This window comes from Arachis ipaensis, chromosome B10 (genome assembly GCF_059453495.1).
Source record: "Arachis ipaensis isolate K30076 ecotype BB chromosome B10, ASM5945349v1, whole genome shotgun sequence".
Taxonomy (NCBI): domain Eukaryota; kingdom Viridiplantae; phylum Streptophyta; class Magnoliopsida; order Fabales; family Fabaceae; genus Arachis; species Arachis ipaensis.
In genome coordinates, this window is record NC_142435.1 from 98,733,018 (window position 1) to 98,744,247 (window position 11,230).

At 40.9% G+C, this 11,230-nt stretch overlaps 2 non-coding genes across 2 annotated transcripts; one reads left to right on the forward strand and one right to left on the reverse strand.

The window, feature by feature from the left end:
* Window positions 1-2,199: 2,199 nt before the first annotated feature.
* Window positions 2,200-2,307, reverse strand: LOC148581031 (small nucleolar RNA R71). The gene has a single exon (XR_015896464.1). It is a non-coding gene; the product is annotated as a small nucleolar RNA R71 (small nucleolar RNA).
* An 8,523-nt stretch (window positions 2,308-10,830) lies between these two features.
* LOC148581032 (small nucleolar RNA R71) lies at window positions 10,831-10,938 on the forward strand. The gene has a single exon (XR_015895622.1). It is a non-coding gene; the product is annotated as a small nucleolar RNA R71 (small nucleolar RNA).
* Window positions 10,939-11,230: the final 292 nt, after the last annotated feature.

The following is an 11,230-nucleotide window of genomic DNA, read 5'->3' on the forward strand; positions in this document are numbered from 1 at the left end:
TGATTTATATTGTGTTTAATTGTGTGGTTTTATCAAATCTTTACCCACTTATTCATATTATTAGCATGTATTTACAATTCCTTCCCAAAATCACTCCAGGTTGAAAACTTGCTTCCTAGAGACCTTTAATTATGTATTTTAATTCTCCTTTATCCCATTCGATGCCGTGATCCGTGTGTTAAGTGTTTCAGGCTTCATAGGGCATGAATGTCTTGGAAATTGGAGAGGAGGCTTGCAAAAATGAAAGGAACACAAGAAATTAAGGAGATGACCAGCGAGCAATGACGCGAGCGCATGGCCCACGTGAACGCGCGAAATGGAGAATTCGCAGTGACGCGAACGCGTGCCTGACGCAAACGCATGGATTGGAGCCTGCACGAGTGATGCGAATGCGTGACAAGGAAAATCACTGACTGACGCGAATGCGTGGACGACGCGTACGCGTAACCTGCGCGATCTGCAAAAATAACAAAATACGCTGGGGGCAATTTCGGGCCACTTTTTGACCCAGTTTTTGGCCCAGAAACACAGACTAAACCTAGGAAACATGCAGAAACTCAACACGCATCCATAGACATTCAGATTCATCACATTAGGATTACTTCAGTTTTAGATCTGAATCTAGATTAGTGTTACATTGATAGTTTATGTTTTTGCTTGGATTTTTGGATGCTGAAAGTCATTACCTCCGTTGAAGACATTACTATAGTTTGTTTCCTTATTCCCTTACTTTTAATTAGTTACTCATTGACTCTGTTCAGATAATTATGTTGCGTTTTGAATCTATTAAGATATGAAGTTATTTTTATTCAATTAATTTTAATTCTCTATTTTATTTTATTTAATTATGCCTTCTCATATTTTTATGATTATTAATTTCATGTCAATGGAGTAGAATCTCTACTTGACATGGGGGTTGATTAAGAGGCGATACTTGAGTAAGAATGCTCAAGTGCTTGGTTAAACTGGACGTTGTTAGCTAACTTCATACTCACTAACACTAGACCTCCCCAAGGGAGAGGACTAGGATTTGAGGGTAAGAGTTAGTTCAATCACCATACTTTCCCTTATTTAGTAAGGGGTAATCGAGTGAGAACAACAACCTTTTTACACCACACTTGAGAAGATCCCAACAAGGATAGAAGTTCCACTTAATTATTCCCCCAGTCAAGGCCTTTTATTTAGAATACCAATAATCATTCTCAGTTTAATTTTATTGTTTTAATTTTTAAGCATTTTAATTACTCATTATCAAAACTCAATTTTTCTGAAAACCCCTGGTTAATAAAATAGAACTCTTTCCTGCAACTCGTTAGGAGACGACCTGGGACTCATACTCCTAGTATTTTATTTCTAAAATTTGTGACAACCCCTTTTTTAAATTGGTGAGGTAGATCTTAGCCGGTTAAGAGCTATACGTGCAATGCTGTCTCTTAATTGAATTCTCTAAATTGGTTAACTTCTGCCACGCATCAATTTTTGGCGCCGTTGCCGGGGAGTTGCAATAGTGTGCTAAATTATTAATTAGTGTATATATTTTATTTTTATTTGCATATTTTATTATTTTTTTTATTTCTGTTACCATGAGTTACATGTCTTTCTCATTGAATGACGTGTTTATTGCCTGATCCGAGTTTAGTCCCATTTGATCCTGAAATTGAAGGAACTCTTTCGCATATTAGACGAACTCGACGTCGACTAGCCTCTGAGGGCGGTGAAGTGATTATTATCAATTCACCAGTTTCATCTGAGGGCAAATGTAAACCGCCATCTGAGAGTGAGGCAAGCTCATTTACTACTGATCTAGTTGATTTACGTGCAGGAAATATGGCAGCACCTAGGATGATTACTCTCCAGGAGGCAGGAGCCCCAGATTTTACACTGCAGCCGTATCAAGTGCATCACCCGACTACAGCTGCAGATTTTGAACTAAAAACCGCACTGATCAACTTGATGCCCAAGTTTCATGGCTTACCTGCTCAAGAGCCTATCAAGCACCTTAGGGATTTCCAGACAGCCTGTTCTACTGTTAGGCGTCATGGTGCAGATGAAACTTCTATTCTGTTAACCGCTTTTCCATTTTCTCTTGAGGGAAAGACGAGGGAGTGGTACTACTCCCAACCTAAAGCAACTGTTACCAACTGGGATACACTCAGGAGAGAATTTTGGGAAAAATACTTCCCAGCTGAAGTCACAGATAGACTGAGAAAAGAGATCTCCTGCATTGTTCAAGGTGAATCAGAGACTCTCTATGAATATTGGGAGCGCTTCAACAATCTCCTGGACGCATGTCCCCATCACATGATTGGTAAACTAGTATTGATCAGCTACTTCACTCAAGGCATGAACCCCCAGGATAAGACTACACTGGAAGGTGCCAGTAATGGTTCTCTGAAAAAGTATAAAACCGCAGATGAAGCATGGCAACTGATCAGCGACTTAGCTGAGTCCACTAGGAATCACAGACAGAGGCGCAACCCCAAAGCTGTTGCAGAGGTTTCCTCTAGCAAAGAAACTACTGCTCTGACACAGAGTATATGTGAAATGACCAACCTACTTAAACAGATGCAGTTGAACCAACAACAAGCACATCAAGCTCAGCCTTCACCACAACAAAGCCAACAGTTAGTTCCACAAAGAGTATGCGGGATCTGTGCTGATTATAGTCATTATACTGATGAATGCCCACAGCTCCAGGAAGACAACACTGTTGAAGAAAAGAGAATTAGACAGAGAATCACGCGAAAGCGTGATTGGAGGCGTGCCTTAGGCACAAATATGCCAACGCGTCCGCGTCAACGACGCGGCCGCGTCATTTGGAAAATAAGCCTCCCACGAGTTCGCGTCACCCACGCGAATGCGTGACCCTAAAAATCGACGTAAAGGGGGTGTATGGCAGCAAGTTGCGATGGAGTGGGGCTAGAGTGATGTTAGAAGCACCAGCCCTGTCACGTGACCGCGTGCCCCACGCGGCCGCCTCGTCCTCTAAACATGGCTATTCACACGACCACGTCAACCACGCGATCGCGTCACCCTAAGTTTTGGCAAAATGAGTTTAACACAGAGAGTTGCGCGAACGCGTCACTGCCCTCGCGCCAATCGCACAATTCAGGTCACGCGATCGCGTCACCCTAAGTTTTGGCAAAATGAGTTTAACACAGAGAGTTGCGCGAACGCGTCGCTGCCCTCGCTCCAATCGCACAATTCAGGTCACGCGACCGCGTGACCCACGCGTCCGCGTCACATGCGTCGCACAGAATATCTAGATCAGCCAAAATATCTTATCTTTTCTTCCCCAAATCCTAATTTTTCTTATCCCTTCTTACTTCTTTCTTCTCCCTTCTTCCTTCTTACTCTTTCTCATTTTTTTTACTCTCCCCCTTTTTTCTGTCTTTTTCACCACCATTATCAAGGTTTTTATTTTCTTCTTCCTTCTTTACTTTTTCATTATTATTCTTAATTTTTTTATGTTTTATACTTCTTTTTTCTTTTTACTTTCTTTATCTATATTTTCTTTTTCTTTTTCCTTCTTTCTTTTTTTTTTATTCCTTTTAATTGGTGTTGAAAATCTATTTAGGTCTTTATTTTCTATATTTTGCTTGTGGATTATCATGGACTTGTTTGACAATTATATATTACTTTTCAAAAAGGGTCGCTTGCATGACTAAATTTACTACTTCCAATAACGTATTCAACATGCATGCCAAGTGTTTGCGAAAACGCCTGTATGGCATTACACATTATTTTTACTCATTCTACACTACTACTTTAATGCCTGTTTTTCACAAAACCCCTTTTATATTTTATTAATTTCATATAATTGTCAATACAAATAGATTTCCAGTTTGAAAGACTTGGTAATCTAACTTGGACATTGAATGCTTGATCTGTGCTACTCATGCCTTTGCCGGCATGCCAATAAACATCCCGCATTCAATTGCCATCACATGCACTCATTATATTACATTTGATGAACTTTTCACATGTAGTTTAGACCATGTGTTAACGACATCCTTCTTCACCGTGCATTGATTATCAACCATTTTGTTCACTCCCTTGCTCGAACCCTTCGCTTTACATCTCACTTTCTCTTTCCTTTTTCAGGATGGCCACCAAGAAAGGTAAAGAGAAAGCTACTCCCAAACCACCAGCAAGGAGAGTGGTATGCGAAATTGTTACTCTGAGGTTGTAAAATTTGTTGTTCGTTCTCTCCCTGGCAATGGCGCCAATAACTGGTGCACCATACCATGGTCCAAACATAACTTCACAACTTCGCACAACTAACCAGCAAGTGCACTGGGTCATCCAAGTAATAAAATCTTACGTGAGTAAGGGTCGATCCCACGGAGATTGTTGGTATAAAGCAAGCTATGGTCATCTTGTTAATCTCAGTTAGGCGGATATCAAATGGTTATGGAGTTTTCGAATAATAATAATAAATAAACAGAAAATAAAGATAGAAATACTTATGTAATTCATTGGTGAGAATTTCAGATAAGCGTATAGAAATGCTTTCATTCCTCTGAATCTCTGCTTTCCCGCTGTCTTTATCCAATCAGTCTTACTCCTTTCCATGGCAAGCTTTCTGTAAGGGCATCACCGTTGTCAATGGCTACATCCCATCCTCTCTGTGAAAATGGTCCAAATGCTCTGTCACGGCATGGCTAATCATCTGGAGGTTCTCGATCATACTGGAATAGGATTTACTATCCTTTTGCGTCTGTCACTACGCCCAGCACTCGCGAGTTTGAAGTTCGACACAGCCATCCCTTACCAGATCCTACTCGGAATACCACAGACAAGGTTTAGACTTTTCGGATCTCAGGAATGGCCATCCATGGGTTCTAACTTATACCATGAAGATACTAATAACTCAGACTCGGTCCCCTGTATTAAATATCTAAGAGATACTCATTCTAGCTTGGTTGCATGTAGAACGGAAGTGTTTGTCAGGCACGCGTTCATAAGTGAGAATGATGATGAGCGTCACATAATCATCACATTCATCATGTTCTTGGGTGCGAATGGATATCTTAGAAGCAGAATAAGTTGAATTGAATAGAAAATAGTAGTACTTTGCATTAAATCATGAGAAACAGCAGAGCTCCACACCTTAATCTATGGAGTGCAGAAACTCTACCGTTTGAAAATACATAAGTGATAATGGTCTAGGCATGGCCAAATGGCCAGCCCCCATGAAAGTCTACGATAGCATAAAACTGATCAAAAGGTCCTTTATACAATAGTAACAAGTCCTATTTATACTAAACTAGTTACTAGGGTTTACAGAAGTAAGTAATTCATGCATAAATCCACTTCCGGGGCCCACTTGGTGTGTGCTTGGGCTGAGCTTGAAGTTTACACGTGGAGAGGTCATTCTTGGAGTTGAATGCCAGTTTGTAACGTGTTTCTGGCGTTCAACTCTGGTTTGTGACGTGTTTCTGGCGTTTCACTCCAGACTGCAGCGTAGAACTGGCGTTCAACGCCCTTTTGCGTCATCTAAAATCGGCCAAAGTATGGACTATTATATATTGCTGGAAAGCCCTAGATATCTAATTTCCAACAGAATTAGAAGCGCTCTATTTTGAGTTCTGTAGCTCTAGAAAATCCACTTTGAGTGCAGGGAGGTCAGAATCCAACAACATCAGCAGTCCTTCTTCTACCTCTGAATCTGATTTTTGCTCAAGTCCCTCAATTTCAGCCAGAAAATACCTGAAATCATAGAAAAACACACAAAATCATAGTAAAGTCCAGAAATGTGAATTTAACATAAAAACTAATGAAAACATCCCTAAAAGTAACTAGATCCTAATAAAAACATACTAAAAATAATGCCAAAAAGCGTATAAATTATCCGCTCATCACAACACCAAACTTAAATTGTTGCTTGTCCCCAAGCAACTGAAAATCAAATAGGATAAAAAGAAGAGAATATACTATAAATTCCAAAATATCAATGAAACATAGCTCCAATCAGATGAGCGGGACTTGTAACTTTTTGCCTCTTGAATAGTTTTGGCATCTCACTTTATCCATTGAGGTTCAGAATGATTGGCATCTATAGGAACTCAGAGTTCAGATAGTGTTATTGATTCTCCTAGTTCAGTATGTTGATTCTTGAACACAGCTACTTTATGAGTCTTGGCCGTGGCCCTAAGCACTTTGTTTTTCAGTATTACCACCGGATACATAAATGCCACAGACACATAACTGGGTGAACCTTTTCAGATTGTGACTTAGCTTTGCTAAAGTCCCCAATTAGAGGTGTCCAGGGTTCTTAAGCACACTCTTCTTTTGCTTTGGACCTTGACTTTAACCGCTCAGTCTCAAGTTTTCACTTGACACCTTCATGCCACAAGCACATGGTTAGGGACAGCTTGGTTTAGCCGCTTAGGCCAGGATTTTATTCCTTTAGGCCCTCCTATCCACTGATGCTCAAAGCCTTGGGATCCTTTTTATTTACCCTTGCCTTTTGGTTTTAAGGGTTATTGGCTTTTTTCTCTTGCCTTTTGGTTTTAAGAGCTTTTGGCTTTTTCTGCTTGCTTTTTCTCTTTTTTTTTTCGCCATTTTTTTTTCTTCTGCAAGCTTTTATATTCACTGCTTTTTCTTGCTTCAAGAATCATTTTTATGATTTTTCAGATTATCAAATAACATGTCTCCTGTTCATCATTCTTTCAAGAGCCAACATATTTAACATTCTAAAACATCAACTTCAGAAGACATATGCACTGTTCAAGCATTCATTCAGAAAACAAAAAGTATTGTCTCCACATCAAAATAATTAAACTAAGTTCAAGGATAAATTCAAAACTCATGTACTTCTTGTTCTTTTGAATTAAAACATTTTTCATTTAAGAGAGGTGATGGATTCATATTCACTACTTTAAGGCATAGACACTTAGACACTAATGATCATGTAATGAAGACACAAACATAGATAAACATTTAATATAAGAAAATGAAAAACAGAAAGTTTAAGAACAAGGAATGAGTCCACCTTAGTGATGGTGACGTTTTCTCCTTGAGGAACCAATGATGTCCTTGAGCTCTTCTATGTCTCTTCCTTGTCTTTGTTGCTCCTCCCTCATAGCTCTTTGATCTTCTCTAATTTCATGGAGGATGATGGAGTGCTCTTGATGTTCCACCCTTAGTTGTCCCATGTTGGAATTTAGTTCTCCTAGGGAGGTGTTGATTTGCTCCCAAAAATTTTGTGGAGGAAAGTGCATCCCTTGAGGTATCTCAGGGATTTCTTGATGATGAGCTTCCTCACGTGTTTCTTGAGCTCCATGAGTGGGCTCTCTTGTTTGCTCCATCCTTTTCTTAGTGATGGGCTTCTCTTCCTCAATGGGAATGTCTCCTTCTATGAAAGCTCCAGCTGAGTAACATAGATGGCAAATAAGATGAGGGAAAGCTAGCCTTGCCAAGGGGGAGGGCTTTTCGGCTATTTTGTAGAGTTCAAGGGAGATGACTTCATGAACTTCTACTTCCTCTCCAATCATGATGCTATGAATCATGATGGCTCGATCCACAATAACTTCAGATCGGTTGCTAGTGGGAATGATGGAGCGTTGGATGAACTCCAACCATCCTCTAGCCACAGGCTTGAGGTCCAGTCTTCTAAGTTGAACCGGTTTGCCTTTTGAGTCAATCTTCCATTAAGCTCCTTCCACACATATGTCCATGAGGACTTGGTCCAACCTTTGATCAAAGTTGACCCTTCTAGTGTAGGGGCGTGCATCTCCTTGCATCATAGGCAAGTTAAACGCCAACCTCACATTTTTCAGACTAAAATCTAAGTATTTCCCCCGAACCATGGTGAGATAATTCTTTGGGTTCGGGTTCTTACTTTGATCATGGTTCCTGGTGATCCATGCATTAGCATAGAACTCTTGAACCATTAGAATTCCGACTTGTTGGATGGGTTTTGTTAGAACTTCCCAACCTCTTCTTTGGATTTCATGTCGGATTTCTGGATACTCATTTCTCTTGAGTTTGAAAGGGACCTCGGGGATCACCTTCTTCTTGGCCACAACATCATAGAAGTGGTCTTGATGGGCTTTGGAGATGAATCTTTCCATCTCCCATGACTCGGAGGTGGAAGCTTTTGTCTTCCCTTTCCCTTTTCTAGAGGATTCTCCGGTCTTAGGTGCCATCAATGGTAATGAAAAAACAAAAAGCTTTATGCTTTTACCACACCAAACTTAGAATATTGCTCGCCCTGGAGCAAGAAAAGAAAGAATAGATGAAGAAGAAGAAGAAATGGAGGAGAGGGAGAGAGAGATGTGTTTTGGCCAAGAAGAGGAGGAGGGGGTTGTGTTGTGTGAAATTAAAGAAGAATGGAGGGGTTTATATAGTGAAGGGAGAGGGGTTAGGTTCGGCCATTTAGGGTGGGTTTGGGTGGGAAAGTGATTTTGGATTTTGAAGGTAGGTGGGGTGTATGAAATAGGTTTATGGGGAAGAGTGGGTGGATGTGAGTGGTGAATAGGTAATAGGGAAGAGAGCTTGAGGTGATTGGTGAAGGGTTTTGGGAAAGGGTGTTTATTGGGAAGAGAGGATGAACATTGAGAAGAGGGAAGAGTATGAGTGGAGGTAGGTGGGGATCCTGTGGGGTCCACAGATCCTGAGGTGTCAAGGAATTGCATCCCTGCACCAATTAGGCATGTAAAATGCCTTTGTATGCAATTCTGGCGTTTAAACGCCGAATTGATGCTTGTTCTAGGCGTTCAGCTCCCAGATGCAGCATGTTTCTGGCGTTGAACGCCAGTTCTATGCTTGATTCTGGCGTTCAGTGCCAGCTTTCCTCAGTGTGCATTCCTGGTGTCTGAACGCCAAGATGCTGCTTGTTTTGGGCGTTCAACGCCAGATCTATGCTCTGTTCTGGCGTTGAACGCCAGCCAGATGCTCCTTACTGGCGTTTAAACGCCAGTAAGTCCTTCCTCCAGGGTGTGATTTTTCTTCTGCTGTTTTTTATTCTGTTTTTGATTTTTCTATTTATTTTGCGACTCCACATGATCATGAGCCTAATAAAACATGAAAGAACAACAAAAATAAAAATAAAATTAGATAAATAAAAATTAGGTTGCCTCCCAACAAGCGCTTCTTTAATGTCAACAGCTTGACAGTGGGCTCTCATGGAGCCTCATAGATGTTCAGAGTATTGTTGAGACTCCCCAACACCAAACTTAGAGTTTGGATATGGGAGTTTAACACCAAACTTAGAGTTTGGTTGTGGCCTCCCAACACCAAACTTAGAGTTTGGCTGTGGGGGCTCTGGTTGACTCTGTTTTGAGAGAAGCTTACTGTGCCTCTTTTCCATATTTACAGAAGGATGTCCTTGAGTTTTAAACTCAAGGGAGTCCTCATTCAATTGAAGGACTAGTTCATCTCTGTTAACATCAATCACAACTCTTGCTGTGGCTAGGAAGGGTCTTCCAAGGATGATGGATTCATCCTTATCCTCCCCAGTATCTAGGATTATGAAATCAGCAGGGATGTAAAGGCCTTCAACCTTTACTAATATGTCCTCTACTTGTCCATAAGCCTGTTTTCTGGAATTGTCTGCCATCTCTAATGAGATTTTAGCAGCTTGTACCTCAAAGATTCCCAATTTCTCCATTACAGAGAGTGGCATGAGTTTATTCCTGACCCAAGGTCACATAGAGCCTTCTAAAAGGTCATGGTGTCTATGGTACAAGGTATTAGGAACTTTCCAAGATCCTATTTCTTCTGAGGCAATCTCAGTTGATCCAATGCATTTAGTTCATTGGTGAACAGGGGAGGTTCATCTCCCCAAGTCTTACTACCAAATAAATTGGCATTCAGCTTCATGATTGCACCAAGGAACTTGGCAACTTGCTCTTCAGTAACATCCTCATTCTCTTCAGAAGAAGAATACTCATCAGAGCTCATGAAGGGCGTAAGGAGGTTCAATGGAATCTCTATGGTCTCTAGATGAGTCTCAAATTCCTTTGGTTCCTCAGAGGGAAACTCCTTATTGATCACTGGACATCCCAGGAGGTCTTCCTCCTTGGGATTCACATCCTCCCCTTCCTCCTTGGATTCGGCCATGATGGTTATATCAATGGCCTTGCACTCTCCTTTTGGATTTTCTTCTGTATTGCTTGGGAGAGCACTAGGAGGGGTTTCAGTGATCTTCTTACTCAGCTGGCCCACTTGTGCCTCCAAATTTCTAATGGAGGACCTTGTTTCATTCATGAAACTCAGAGTGGCCTTAGATAGATCAGAGACTAAGTTTTCTAAATTAGAGGTATTTTGCTCAAAGTTCTCTGTCTGTTGCTGAGTGGATGATGAAAAAGGCTTGCTATTGCTAAACCTGTTTCTTCCACCATTATTAAAGCCTTGTTGAGGCTTTTGTTGATCCTTCCATGAGAGATTTGGGTGATTTCTCCATGAGAGATTATAGGTGTTTCCATATGGTTCACCCATGTAATTCACCTCTGCTATTGCAGGGTTCTCAGGATCATAAGCTTCTTCTTCAGAAGATGCCTCTTGAGTACTGTTGGATGCAGCTTGCATTCCATTCAGACTCTGAGAAATCATATTGACTTGCTGAGTCAATATTTTATTCTGGGCCAATATGGCATTCAGAGTATCAATTTCAAGAACTCCCTTCTTCTGAGGCGTCCTATTACTCACAGGATTCCTCTCAGAAGTGTACATGAACTGGTTATTAGCAACCATGTCAATGAGTTCTTGAGCTTCTGCAGGCATTTTTTTTAGGTGAATGGATCCACCTGCAGAAGTATCCAATGACATCTTAGCTAATTCAGACAGACCATCATAGAATATATCCAGGATGGTCCATTCTGAAAGCATGTCAGAAGGACACTTTTTGGTCAGTTGCTTGTATCTCTCCCAAGCTTCATAGAGGGATTCACCTTCTTTCTGTCTAAAGGTTTGAACGTCCACTCTAAGCTTACTCAGCTTTTGAGGAGGAAAAAACTTGGCTAAGAAAGCTTTGACCAGCTTATCCCAAGAGTTCAGGCTATCCTTAGGTTGAGAGTCCAACCATATTCTAGCTCTGTCTCTTACAGCAAAAGGGAAAAGCATGAGCCTATAGACTTCAGGATCTACTCCATTAGTCTTAACAATATCACATATCTGCAAGAATTCAGTTAAGAACTGAAAAGGATCTTCAGATGGAAGTCCATGAAACTTGCAGTTTTGTTGCATCAGAGAAACTAATTGAAGTTTCAGCTCAAAGTTGTTT